Raw genomic sequence first — 14,105 nt, 5'->3', positions numbered from 1 at the left:
GAAGCTATAAAATTCTCACCCTACATTATGGGGCGGGGGGGGGGGGGGGAGGAGGAAGGAGAGGCAGGTGATAATTTGTTGTATTTTTTTTTAAATGAGTTTCTCATCTTTCTTTTTTCTGATCTTGTTTGCATCAGCAAATCCTACAGGAAACAAATTAAAGTCTAAAATGAACTCTGAAATTTCTGAATAATACCATCCTTATTTTGAGAAAAATGTGTATTCTAGTGGTTTTTGGGTGAAATAATCTATAGATGTCAATCATATCTGGTTGATTGATGGTGCTGTTGAGTTCAAATATATCCTCACTGATTTTCTGTCTGCTAAGATCTGTCCATTTTTTAATAGAAGAGTGTTGAGATACCCAACTAAAATAGTGAACTCATCTATTTCTCTTTGCAATTCTATCAGTTCTTGCCTCACATATTTTGATGGCTTATTGTTAGGTGCATCCACAGTAAGGATTATGTCTTCCTAAAGAATTAAACCCTTTATCATTATATAATGTTCCTGCTTATACTTGAATAGTTTCCTTGCTCTGAAGTCTGCTTTGTCTGAAGTTAATACAGCTGCTCCAGCTACTCCAACCCCATTAGCAACAAATTTTCTACATTTTTGTTAACTGAGAAAGTCTTTATTCTCCTTCACTTTTAAGGACAATTTAGTAAGACAAAGAATTCTAGACTGTTGGGTTTTTCTCTCAACACTTTTAAGTATTTCCCTCCACGCTCTTCTTGCTTGCACGGTTTCTGAAGAGAAGTCAGATATGATTTTTACCCTTGCTCTTATATAGATAAGGTGTTTTCCCCCTCTGGCTTCTTTCAAGATTATTTCCTATTTCTTTGATTTTCTCCAATTTGAATATGATATGCCTAGATGAAGTTTTGGGGACACTTAACCTGCCTGGTATTCTCTGAACTTCCAAGATCTGTGGTTTGGAGTCTGACATTAATTTGGGGAAATACTCCATCATTATTTCTTCAAATAGTTCCTCTCCTTCCTCTACTTCTGGTATTCCCATTATGTATATATTACATCTTCTGAGACTGTCCCACAGTCTTTGGTTATATTTTAATTTTTTTTCAGTCTTTTTTCTCTTTGCTTTTAAATCTTAGAAGATTCTACTGACATATCCTCAAGCTCAGAGACTTTTTCCTCAGCCATGTTCCATCTTCTAATAAGCCCATCAAAGGCATTCTTCATTTCTGTTACAGTGGTTTTTTTATTTCTAGCATTTCTTTTTCTTTCTTAGAATTTCCATCTTTCTACTTACATTATCCATCCATTCTTGCATGTTGTCTACTTTCTCCATTAGAGGCCTTGGCATGTTGGTCGTAATTGTTTTAAATTCCTGGTCCAATAATTCTAATATCCCTGCTATGTTTGAGTCTGAACCTTATGCTTGCTCTGTCTCTGTAAACTGTGCTTTTTGCTTTTTTAGCATGCCTTGTAATTTTTTTGTTGTTTTTGGAAGCCAAAAATGATACACTGCGTAAAAGGAACTGCAGCAAATAGGCATTTAGTAATGTAGTAAGGTTTATGGGTAGAAGTGTTCTACAGTCCTATGATTAGGTCTCAGTCTTTTAGGGAGCCTGTGCTCCTCAGTTATGACCTTCAAAGTTCTTCTCAGTCCTGTCTGCCCGCCCCCCCAAACCAGATACACATACACACATACACACATACACACATACACACACACACACACACACACACACACACACACACACACACCCCCCTTAGGTCAAACAAGATGGCTAGAGGAAGCTGGAATTGGATATTTCTCTTCCTCCCACATAGAAAGCTAAAACAGGCTATAATTGGGTATTCCCCTTCCTCCAGTTCAGTTAGGCTCTGATAATACCCTAATAGGTTAGGCTCTGATAAAATACCTTTCCTTTAGAAAAAAAGAATGCCTCAGCACATTTCAAAGTGACTGCCTTCCTCTTTCCCTTTCCCTGTCAGAAGTACCAAGGCATTTTTCTCTAATATTCACTGTGAAGACACGGTAGAGTTCCTGGAGGTAAAACCATGGAAGTGTGGGGCTCCTAGACCTAGGTCCCCTTGGAGTTTATACTTCACACTTGCCCACATTGAGCCTCTGGCAATTCGTTAATTACATTTCAGGTTTTTTCCTACCCGGTACTGGTTCCCTTGGAGGTTTCTGCCCCTGAGTTCTGCTAGGGTAAGTTGTCATTCTCTGTATTTGCCTGCTAACTCGGGGACAGCAGCTTGCCTTGTGACCTTAACTCCATGAAAAATCTCAGAAAAGTCAGCTGATTTTTCAGATTGTTCAGTTTTTTACTTATTGTTAGGACAGAATGATGACTTATACGTCGACCAAAAACCACAAAAAATATCATTTTCAATTTTTACCTTCACATTTTCCTAATGGATAAAGTGATATATATAGCACTCTTATGCTATTATGAAGAGAGAAAAAAATAGAGATTTGAATTTGTCTCAAGGCACACAAATTACCTAAAATATGATTGATCATAGGGTTCACCCTGTAACACCAAAATGCAAATTATTGAGCAATATACTTCATTAACAAAGTTATTTCACCCTTCCTTTCTGAAGCTATGAAAACACATATATAACCAAATATTATAGAGATCATTTAGAACCTGCATTGTTATTACAAACTAAAATATTTCCTAAATAAAGACCTAAATATTAAATTTCCTTAGGGGCTTTTTAAAAATTTACCAGTAAAGACTGTAATTCACTGGTATTCTTACTAATTTGCAGAAAAATAAAGCCTGCCTCTTAATTCCTAAAACAGAATTATAATGCCCTCCAAACAAACTTAGGTTTTCAGATTCTTCCTCTGGAGGAAAAAAAAAAATCAGTAAAATACTAAAATTTTTATGTGAAATTTGACATTTGGATGCCAATTCCCAACATTTGCTATTTCTGTGGAATCAACCTTTATCAAAATTAATTTACTCAGGAAATCTTAGTCCACTCTATAGTGTTGTCTGCTATTCTGATAGCAAGAAATACAGCTACTTTTTTTTTCCAAATAACACTGTAAAACAGCTCATTACTCTTTATATTATTGACTTAAATTTTATTCAACTGAGTTTTAACATACTTAAACAAAGGCATACTGGTTAAATAAGATAAACATATCTAATTCACCTTAAGAAATTTAAAAGCACGTTGCATATAAGCTCCCAAACATAGCAAGAATGTGACAATAGCCAAACCCAAGAGAATATATTAGCAGTACTTTCACTTCACATAAATGTAACTATTTTATTATTATTTTCCACATCTGTGATGCATTAGGTATAACAGACATTTCTGAGCTCTTAATACACTGAACAGATGGTGAACCATTACAAAATGAGGAACAAGTGTAAAATCTTAAAGAATTATTAATAATCTTGCTCTTCAGCCAAAGGAGAACTACAAAGTTGGACAAATAATTTTCCTACAAGGATAATGAGGAATTAGGGTGAAACACACAGGAAATGATTTGGGGATGGTTACAAAAAGCATGGGGAAAAGTGACTATAGTAACAAGTTAAAAAATTATACAAAAGCTCCTAGAAAAAAAGATTAATCAACCCAAAAGGAAGCTGTCAAATGAGAATGAAGATGGATACTTGTGTTGTGAAAGACAGAAGAGAATGCTCTAAAAGTTCCATTCTTAATTTGCTAAATATAAAATGGCTGAGACCCCACATTCCTGAAATCCCAAAACAAAGTCAATATCTAACTAAAACTGAGACTTCATACTTGGCATAATTTTTAGCTAAAGTAATAACCTATAAAAATGGAGTCAATTATGTCAGTTCATAAGAGACAAAGAAATGAAAACATCAAAAGCAAAAAGAAAAATTAAGACTCTCTAGTCATGTCAAGTGGTTTATATATGTAAAAATAAACTATCCAGGTGAAAATAGCTATGTGAAAGAGACAAGAGAGCCTAGCAGAGCACAGAATGTACTCCTGCTCCAAAAAAGTCACATGATTTTTAGAAAGTCACTGATTACCTCCAAAGCTGAAATAGTGTAGTCTCAGTACAATCTTTTGAGAAATAGTAATACACCATCAATAATATAGTGTTTTCTGGGTGAAGGGATATTGCCTAATGAGAAAAGGATTTTCTCACTTTTAAAGACAAAAATTTTATTAACAAAGTTATTCCAGTATTAACTGTGAAAAATGGCTTACCTTCCTTCCACTAGAACACAAGCGTACAAAACCACATGGTATTTCCAAAAGGAAGATATTATTACTTGAATCTGGGTCACTAAAATTATCACTGTTCAAAATGAGACAAAAGAAAGGGGTAACATTAATTATCTACAATTACACATTTTCTTTGTTGTTAACATGAAATATATCTCACATAAAACCTCATAGGCCATTCAAATGAGACACATGACCCTAGGTTTGAAATCTCTAGAGATAGCTCCTTTGAAGACTGGACAAATAGTTTAAACCATTTAAATAATTCCTGATCACCAAATGTGAATAATTTTTTTTCTAACTAAAAAAAATTTTTTATTATTTACTGTTCTCACACCACTTTAATTTTTTTCCCCTAAAAAAGAACATGGAAATTCAGCTACACAAAAAGGCCCACTGTAAAAAAAGAAAAGTGGGGAGGGGGAGATACTCAAACAGCTTCAAGAAAAAAAGCATGTTCCACACCAGATCATATTTACAGTTCCTCATCTAGAATTCAACTAACATCCAACTGCAGCAATCAGCCAAGCTTGGCAAATTAAAATAACAGTAATTTTGACAGATTATCTTCTATAAATATTCAAATATGGGCGTTTATGTGCATGTAAGGGTCTCTACATGCCAATCAAAATGCTTTGTTTAAGATACTAAAATTGAGCTTTTTTCACCCTTCTTTTCTATAGGAATCCCCTGAACCCTTGACTTTCATTTTAACTCTTTCACCTCAGCTGATAAAGAGGCCAATTATTTCTCTATTCATGGCCTAATTATCCATAGTCTGAATTAAAATTTTAAGTATAATATTCATATCAGACAAAAAGTACCTAGAATCTTAGAAAAACTAAGTCTGTAAAGAAAACAGAAAAGATTCAGGAATGGGGATGAGGTGGGTGCAGAGACAGAATCTTGAAGGATGGCAACTCAATAAACGATTAACTTTATATTGATGTGACCAGGTATGGCTTAGTAAAGTAAAATTCAAATGTAAAGAGCCATTAACAACTTGATAAATTTGGGCTGTATTCAAAGTTACAGTAAAACAGACTATCATTTATTTGGCTCAAGGCAAGACCCTATGCTTTGATGACAAGTTTAAGTATATGAAAGAACCAAAAGTGGGGAAATGCAATTAGTATGAAATTCAAACCAAATGTAATATTTGATATCCAGAGAGCCCTATTTAATCAAGAATAATGGCTCTAATGAAGGCAAGATATCTGATGCATACATTTGTTAACTGTCCTCCTATCCTATCTCTCATTAGTTAGTTCCCCTTAAACATATACACAATTACTGAAAAGCCTCAGATGTTCCAGGAAACTACAAGTGATAGATACGCCTCTGCAGTAATACAAAATAATGGACAAAAATTTAACCTATTCAGAAGCCTATGTGTTTCTAGTTCCACCTGGAAAGAAACGGCTATAAATCTATTAAGATTGCTCAAAATATTTCTAGAAAGTTAGTCAAGCTTTTAGGAAACTTTTACTTTATCATCATTCACCATCAAGCACTCAAACCCAGGTCCAACAGTGGATCCAAGCCATACCAGTGGTTTTCAAACCAGGGAAGGGAAAAGTCTGGTCAGGAAATAGCTTCAGCCTCCTCTAGGAGCTTGTTAGAAATACAGAATCTCAGGCCCCTATCCAGGGACATACTGAATCAGAATCTGCATCTTAACAATTCCCAAATAATTCAAATACATATTAAGATGTGGGAAGTTTTGCAGGAAGAAGAATATTAGAATGAGAGTGAAGGTATAATCTTCTGTTCAAAGATTGGGTTCCTACTGCAGGCTACTGTTTGGCCAATAAGCAACCAATTTTTAACCTCTGGCTTATAGCATCATTATTCCTCCTACAGTTTTTCTATTTTAAAATACAAAAACCCCTCAAGAGCCAAAGAAATTAGTATCTGATTAAATCTCAGGTCCCCAGAAGGGCTGTGACACAGTTATCTTAGAGCAGGTGGTCCCGTCTCATACCCTTGAATTACATTAACTAGACAAGTTAATTTAACAACTCCTTTCATTCCAAATCCTAGACTCTAAGAGTGTGTGAGGTCCCAATAGCTAAGAAAGAGACCAAGAGGCTATCCCATCGTGTAACCAGGAGAGGAGAAAGCTGTATGTGGCTGTTATTTGGCTATCGTCTCTCAGCTCCAAATCCACCCTTTAGTACTCAGCATAGTGACACTGAAAACAAAACTCGGGAAAACTTTTCTCTTTTGCCAGCCAGCTTCCTCATGCTGCCACTAAGCGCAGTAGAAGAAACTTGCTTTTTCCAGTCAGCACTGCCCTGGCACAGGCCCTCCACTCCACCGATAGCAGTTGGTGACCACCACCAGTTTTTGCAGCACTCTCAGAAGCAGCAGCAGCAGCCCAGGCAGTACCCCCCTCTAGAGGTTTTGAACCCCAACTCTACTCCAAGCCCTTCTTTGTTCTCCCAGCCTTATTTCTACTTTCTGTAATTGTCTCTGTGTTACTCTAGTATGCCCCTTTTGCTTTTTCAACCCTCCAACTCCTGTATAACCCATTCCCCCATGTTAAATTTCCTTGGCAGAAATATCTAGTGTGTATACTTCCCTGTCCATATTCTAACTGATACATCATGGCTAGATGGAATAAAATCCAGCATGATCTTCATCACTTTGGAAAAACAATTTTCCAAAAACATGATAGTCCATAAGAAAATATCTACTGCTCTCCCCCAAAATAGGTACAAGATGGGAAATGGATGTAAGAAGTATGGGTGAGAAAAAAAAGATGAGGAAACACAACTTAGGAAAGTAAAAATATAAGTTTTCCACTTTACATAACAAAAATCTCAGAATTTACGAAGTGGAAGGAACTATATTCCTCTGCCTCTGCCATTGTTTAGTTTTATTAAAGCAGTTTTCTACTGAGTTTGAGCTACTATATTTTCAGGAAGCCATTGAGAAATTAGGGATGGTCCAAAAAGTTATAAAAATGATGAAAGCAACAGGCAATAGGATGCATGAGGAGAGATTCAAGGAATCAAACTTCCTAGTCCAGTCCAGGGAAAAGAAAACTTCAGGTATTAACTGTCTTCTGGTTACAGAATTCTTTAAGCTGTGTTGCATCATCCTTACAGATGCTTAAAATGATAGAAGATAAAGTAAAGGAAGACATAAAATAGAGCTTCTTAGCTTAATGACTCCCCTTCAGATTACTAAAGTAGTAGCTCTTAATGCTATTTACACATGAGAATGAATTAGAATATTTTTTACAAAAATAATAAAATAGTAATAATGATGATGCCCAGAACACTAATGCCAGAGATCTGATTTAACTGGTCTGAGATAAAGCCTAGGCATATTTAAAAAAAAACAAAAACAAAAACAGGGGCACCTGGCTAGCTCAGTCAGTAGAGCCTGTGTCTCTTGATCTCATGCTTGTTACTTCTACCCCACGCTGGGTGTAGAGATTACTTAAAAATAAAATCTTAAAAAAAAAAAAAAAAAAAAAAAAACACTCAAGTATTTATAAAGTACTGACAGAAGAACTGAGAACAACTTAATGGAATCTTCCATAACTTTAATACCCAAAGTTTGGTCTAAGTACTTAGCTACATCCAGATTACCAACGGAACTTGTTCAAAAGGCAGCATCTCAGGCCTTACTGAGTAAGAATCTAACAAGATCCCTGAGTAATCTGCACATTAAAGTGAAAAAAACATCATCCTATAACAGTTTGAAAAGGGTTTGAGAGTGTGTGTGTCCAAACTCCAACCTAAAATTAACTAAGTTGATTTTTTTTAAGTTTTAAACAGTTTAAACAGTTTAAGTTTAAACAGTTTAAACAGTTGTTGTTGTTTTTTTAAGTAATCTCTACACCCACGTGGGGCCCAAACTCATGTCTCATGCTCTACCAACTGATCCAGTCGTATTTTTACTTTGTAAAAGTACTTTATACTTTTCTAAGTATTTTACTTTGAAAGTCTATTAGAGTTTACTAATAATATGAATAACTTCTAATAATATGTAATAACAACTAATATTTATTCAGCCTATACAATTTGTAGGTACTGTTCTTTATAAAATGATTTAATCCTCAACATATATCTATAAAGTATATAATTTTATGATCCCTGTTTTACAGATAAGAAAACTGAGGCAAGCCTGAGTTATATAAAATAAATAGCTTGCTCCAGGTCACACAATTAGTAAGTGGCAAAGATGAGAAATGAACCCAGATAGTCTTGTTTAAGAGCTTAAACTTAACTACAAAATAATACTATGTTTGCCAACACCATCCAAAAACATTCTAAAACCATTCAGGAGAAAAGTATAATTACAGGTAATAAGATTGCTTTAAGAATAAAGGGGAAAAAATCATGTGATTTTCTCTGATGGAAAAAAAAAAAAAAAACAACAGAGTTGTGATAGTGTATCATTACCTCAACACTGTTATGGGTCTGTGGCCCACTTAATACAGAAAAGAACATGACAGAGAAGACAATAACACAGGAAGTTGCTTATGATGCCAACACAGTCAATATTTTGATAAGTGATAAACATATGAATACTACATATGAGACTGTCTCATGGGAGAAATATTTTTGGTAATAATCACTTTATTATCTACATTTAGGAAATAACTGAAAGCCCATGTTAGGAGATAATACATTCTCCTCAATGCCTCCTTAATTCACCCCTACAACTGCTCCTACTATCACGAACCATCACTACCACCCTGAGGAAAGTGAAGTAGAGACGGCTATGATTATTTTTCACAATGAAACAGGCATGATATAAATTTAGTCTGATTTTTCTCCTCCTCTGTACCCCACTGTTCCTAACTTCTCAAAAGGCCCATTCTCTGCTTCTGTCCTAACAGAAGTAAAAGTTCCAGGCCCAGTAAGACCCAAAAATTACTTTTGAAGATACTGAAGACAGCTTTTAAAAGAAGTCAGACTGAGGCTGTCAGTTAAAGGCCTACTACTAAGTTGTAATAATTCATGTGAATTCTAAATAGCATAATACAATTGCCAAAGTTCCCAAAGGTAAATAATGTTATTGTACCAGCAAATAGAATAGAATTTATTGTACCAGCAAATAGAATTCAGAATATGCAAAATTATATCCTATAACTATTTAAAGCAAAGCCACATTTCTAAGATGTCTTAACTTCATTCAACCCAAGCATACTCTTAAAAAAAAACAAAAGTATATGGTACCTTTTTCATTAATAATGACAAAGTTCTGGTGACCTAGTTGCTGAGAATGAACAAAACCACAGACATTAAAAAACAGAGTTGGGGTGCCTGGGTGGCTCAGTCGGTTAAGCGTCTAACTTTGGCTCAGGTCATGATCTCGCGGTCCGTGGGTTCGAGCCCTTGTTGGGCTCTGTGCTGACAGCGCAGAGCCTGGAGCCTGCTTTGGATTCTATGTCTCCCTCTCTCTCTGCCCCTCTCCTGCTCATGCTCTATCTCTCTCTGTCTCTCAAAAATAAATAAATGTTAAAAAAAATTAAAAATAGAGTTGCTTATCCCATAAGAGTTTTTACAGTGGACGCTGGAGCCAGAATGATTTGGAGACTAAAAATACCAAAGCTAATACTCACTTAAATGCAGCCTTCTAAACACCTAAGTTTAAAACTATGACTTGAAGCAATTCATTGGTTCGTTTGGATAAGGTTTTACCTGAAGAATCTAAGAAAGCTGAGGTTCATGTGAAGCACTGCCAGAGTACAACTTAATTTCCCAAAGAATGGAGGAAGATTCCCAGGAAGCCAACACTGACAAAACCCAAAAGAAGCATGTTCTTAGGAGGCAGAGCAGCTGTCAAAAAACACAGAGGCTGAGCATTCCTGATATGACTTTCATTAACTAATATGACTAACAAAATTACCCATACCCAAAACTCCTTAAAATTTCCATCAGGTTTTAATTATCCATATTAGTTATGTAAATTATTTGTAGTTATTTTTTCCTTCTAGTTAGAACCAGAAAACCACTCTCTTTATCTCTCCACTTATCTTCATAAAGTATGTGTTCTCAGTCTGCCTTCCTTTCCTATCCTATTCCAAAAGGCTACATTTGAATAATAAAGAAAAATATATTTATAAAAAAATAAAATATACATTATATTTACTAAATTTGAGTTGAATGAATAATCACTACTCCTCCTACCCTCATAACATATAAAAATCGTATTTATTATATATCATCTATAAAAATTTAAATGGAAAATATTTACCCCTCCATCACCAATAAAATAGAAAACTTACTGTGTCAAAGAAAAAATAACCATTTAAAAATCACTAGAATCGTTTCTTTTTAATCATCAGGAAGAATAAACTTAAAAAGATGATTCTTAACTTCATTATGGATCAGAATTATATATTAAGGTCATAAAATTGTAGACTCTGGGGCCCATGACCAGAGATTCTGAATCATAAAAGGTCTGAGTTCCTGAGGATGAACCCAAAACTGTACTTTTTTTTTTAATGTTTATTTATTTTTGAGAGAGAGAACAGCAGGGGAGGGGTAGGGAGAGAGGGAGACAGAGAATCTGAAGCAGGCTCTGTGCTGTCAGTGCAAAGCCGAACACAGGGCTCAAACCCACATGAGATCATGACCTAAGCCTAAGTCAGACACTCAACCAACTGAGCCACCCAGGCACCCCCGGCAAAACTGTACATTTTAACAAGCTTCCTAAGTGATCAGGATGCAGATTATCCCTGAACTACTCTTTGATATATACTTAACCTTCAAACCACTGTCAACTTCCCAGCAAGTCCTTGAGGTCTGATCACACAGCCCACTCCTATCTCTCATCTTAACAGCTTCAATTTCTGATTAAACTACACGGTTGGAACTAACACAGAGAAAAAATAATAGCAACCAGTTGTTGGACATATACTACTATTGGCCATGAACTTCACATAATCTATTACAGACACAAGAATTAAATGATATATGGCACAAAAACAGATGCTCAAATCAATGGAGAACAGAGAACCCAGAAATGGACCCACAAACATAGAGCCAACTAATCTTTGACAAAGCAGAAAAGAATATCCAATGGAGTAAAGACAGCCTTTTCAGCAAGTGGTACTGGGAAAACTGGACAGCAACATGCAGAAAAATGAACCCGAACCACTTTCTTACACCATACACAAAAATAAACTCAAAATGGATGAGAGACCTAAATGTAAGACAGGAAGCCATCAAAATCCTCGAGGAGAAAGCAGGCAAAAACCTCTTTGATCTTGGCCACGGCAACTTCTTACTCAACACATCTTCGGAGGCAAGGGAAACAAAAGCAAAAATGAACTACTGGAACCTCATCAAAATAAAAACCTTCTGCACAGCGAAGGAAACAATCAGCAAAGCTAAAAGGCAACCAACAGGATGGGAGAAGATATGTGCAAAAGACATATCACATAAAGGGTTAGTATCCAAAATCTATAAAGAACTTATCAAACTCAACACCCAAAAAACAAATAATCCAGTGAAGAAATGGGCAAAAGACATGAATAGACACTTCTCCAAACAAGTCATCCAGATGGCCAACCGACACATGAAAAAATGCTTCCTATCACTCATCATCAGGGAAATACAAATCAAAACCACAATGAGATACCATCTCACACCTGTCAGAATGGCTAAAATTAACAACTTGGGAAACAACAGATGTTGGTGAGGATGTGGAGAAAGAGGATCTCTTTTCCATTTTTGGTGGGAATGCAAACTGGTACAGCCACTCTGGAAAACAGCATGGAGGTTCCTCAAAAAATTAAAAGCAGAACTACCCTATGATCTAGCAATTGCACTACTAGGTATTTATCCAAGGGATAGAGGTATGCTGTTTCGAAGGGACACATGCACCCCAATGTTTACAGCAGCACTATCAACAGCAGTCGAAGTATGGAAAGAGCCCAAGTGTCCATCAAAGGATAAATGGATACAGATGTGGTATAGATAGATAGATAGATAGATAGATAGATAGGCAGACAGACAGACATACAATGGAGTATTATTCGGCAATCAAAACGAATGAAATCTTGCCATTTGCAACTATGTGGATGGAACTAGAGGGTATTATGCTAAGCGAAATTAGTCAAAGAAAGACAAATATCATATGACTTCACTCATATAAGGACTTTAAGATACAGAACAGATGAACATAAGGGAAGCAAAGCAAAAATAATATAAAAACAGGGAGGGGGACAAAAACATAAGAGACTGTTAAATATGGAGAACAAACCAAGGGTTACTGAAGGGGTTGTGGCGGGAGGCGGCGGGGGGGGGGGGGGGGGGGAATGGACTAAATAGATAAGGGGCATTAAGGAATCTACTCCTGAAATCATTGTTACACTATATGCTAACTAACTTGGATGTAAATTTTAAAAAATTAAATTAAAAAAAATTATGTTACCCAGGAGTGTGTGGAAAAAAAGAAGAGAAAAGAAAAGAAAAAGCACTGTGCTCTTTATATAAAACCAGAGCCCAGAACTTAAAAGGTAGCAGAAATTCTCTGGAGTCCCCTGGAAGTCCCTCTAACTATGCAACACACACAGAACCTCAAACAGCAAGAAGTGTAAACATTTGGTAAACCCTTCCCCATCCCTTCTTACTAAATATAAAAAATATATTCCCCTCCTGATCAGATTATCTGGATACAACTGAATAGTGAGTGATGGCTTTTTGCCTCAGATCAACCTGCTCTCTATGTGTGCTATACACATAGAGAGAATAAACTATCTATTTATAATTCAATCAGAACTGTTTTATGAACGTAACAAGAACAATCAATCTTTTATCTTTTCATGATACATAAGTGCATTGTTCAGTAAGGTAGTCAGTAGCCAACGTGGCTCTTCAGCATGCAAAATATGGCTAGTTTGAACTAAGAAAATCTGTAAGTGTAAAACACACACTGATTTCAGACCTGGTAGGAATAAAAGAATGTAAAATATTTCATTGATATTTTTATGTCAATTAGTAGATAATATTTTTAATACTAAGTTAATATTAGTATGCTAAGTTACATAAACTGTACTATTAAAACTAATTTCACCTGTTTCCTTTTACCTTATTTAATGTGGTTACCAGAAAATTTAAAATTACATGAATGGTTCACATTATATTTCTATTAGATAGTGCTAGTCTATAAACTAGTGATCAATCATAAGCTCTTATGAAACTATTTCTATGTCAACCTTTCATGCCTATATAGCATCATAAAACCTAGTCATTATAATAACCAAAATTCCCTTTCTCGCTGATTTGCAAAGTGATTATATTCATATTCAGGTTCCTTCCTTTCTGATACCTTCATTCAATCTTAAAATGTTGAATAAATTCTATAGTATTTCACCTCTTCCACCCCATCTCTTCCAACCAAGTTAATGGCCTTAAAATATTCATCTTTCGTCTCTAACAAGTATCATACTTGGAGAAGGGGAAGCTAAGAATTTTTCCCCAAAGGGCCTCCAGATTATCTCTAATAGGCATTATGTGGTAGCGTTAGGGATTGGTATTTAAAACCAAATACCACTAGCGTGGACTCTGCCTCTCATTGTGCAAAGCACTATAGCTCAGCTCCCTCGTCTGTAATAATGATAATTATTATTATCATTTAACATTAAATTTTCATTTAACCTAATATTTAATATTAAAATATCAATACAATAAATTGTTATTATATGAGAACAGCATTTAGAACAGCACCTGGAACTTCACTGTTAATAAGTATTAGCTATTATCACTATTTCCTTTTTAGATCTGCCTCCTGAACCTATCATTCTCCTCTTCTGTTTCTGGCTATCCATCAGCAGGTTCTCTTCTGTTTCAAGCCTGTTGTCTAATAAATGTAAAAAATGTAAATGTAATTTACAATTAAAATAAATGTAAAAAATACAGAACAGCAGATGG

General features: G+C 35.4%; 1 protein-coding gene across 17 annotated transcripts in view; it reads right to left on the bottom strand.

Annotated features, from left to right (window-relative positions):
- Positions 1-14,105, bottom strand: part of FUT8 (fucosyltransferase 8) — a 312,310-nt gene that overhangs the window by 206,049 nt on the left and 92,156 nt on the right. For 9 of the 17 annotated variants that reach the window (XM_045060078.1, XM_011283275.3, XM_045060079.1 and 6 more), the window contains one exon: positions 4,186-4,276. The exons of 7 other annotated variants lie outside the window; for them this stretch is intronic. The gene's annotated coding sequence lies outside the window, so the exon portion shown is untranslated. Of the gene's footprint in view, positions 1-4,185; positions 4,277-9,866; positions 9,887-14,105 lie in introns of those variants that run through there. One more of the 17 variants, XM_045060076.1, reaches the window with a different exon arrangement.

This window comes from Felis catus, chromosome B3 (genome assembly GCF_018350175.1).
Source record: "Felis catus isolate Fca126 chromosome B3, F.catus_Fca126_mat1.0, whole genome shotgun sequence".
Taxonomy (NCBI): Eukaryota; Metazoa; Chordata; class Mammalia; order Carnivora; family Felidae; genus Felis; species Felis catus.
The sequence above is the reverse complement of the archived record's forward strand: the minus strand, read 5'-3'. Positions and strand labels throughout refer to the sequence as shown.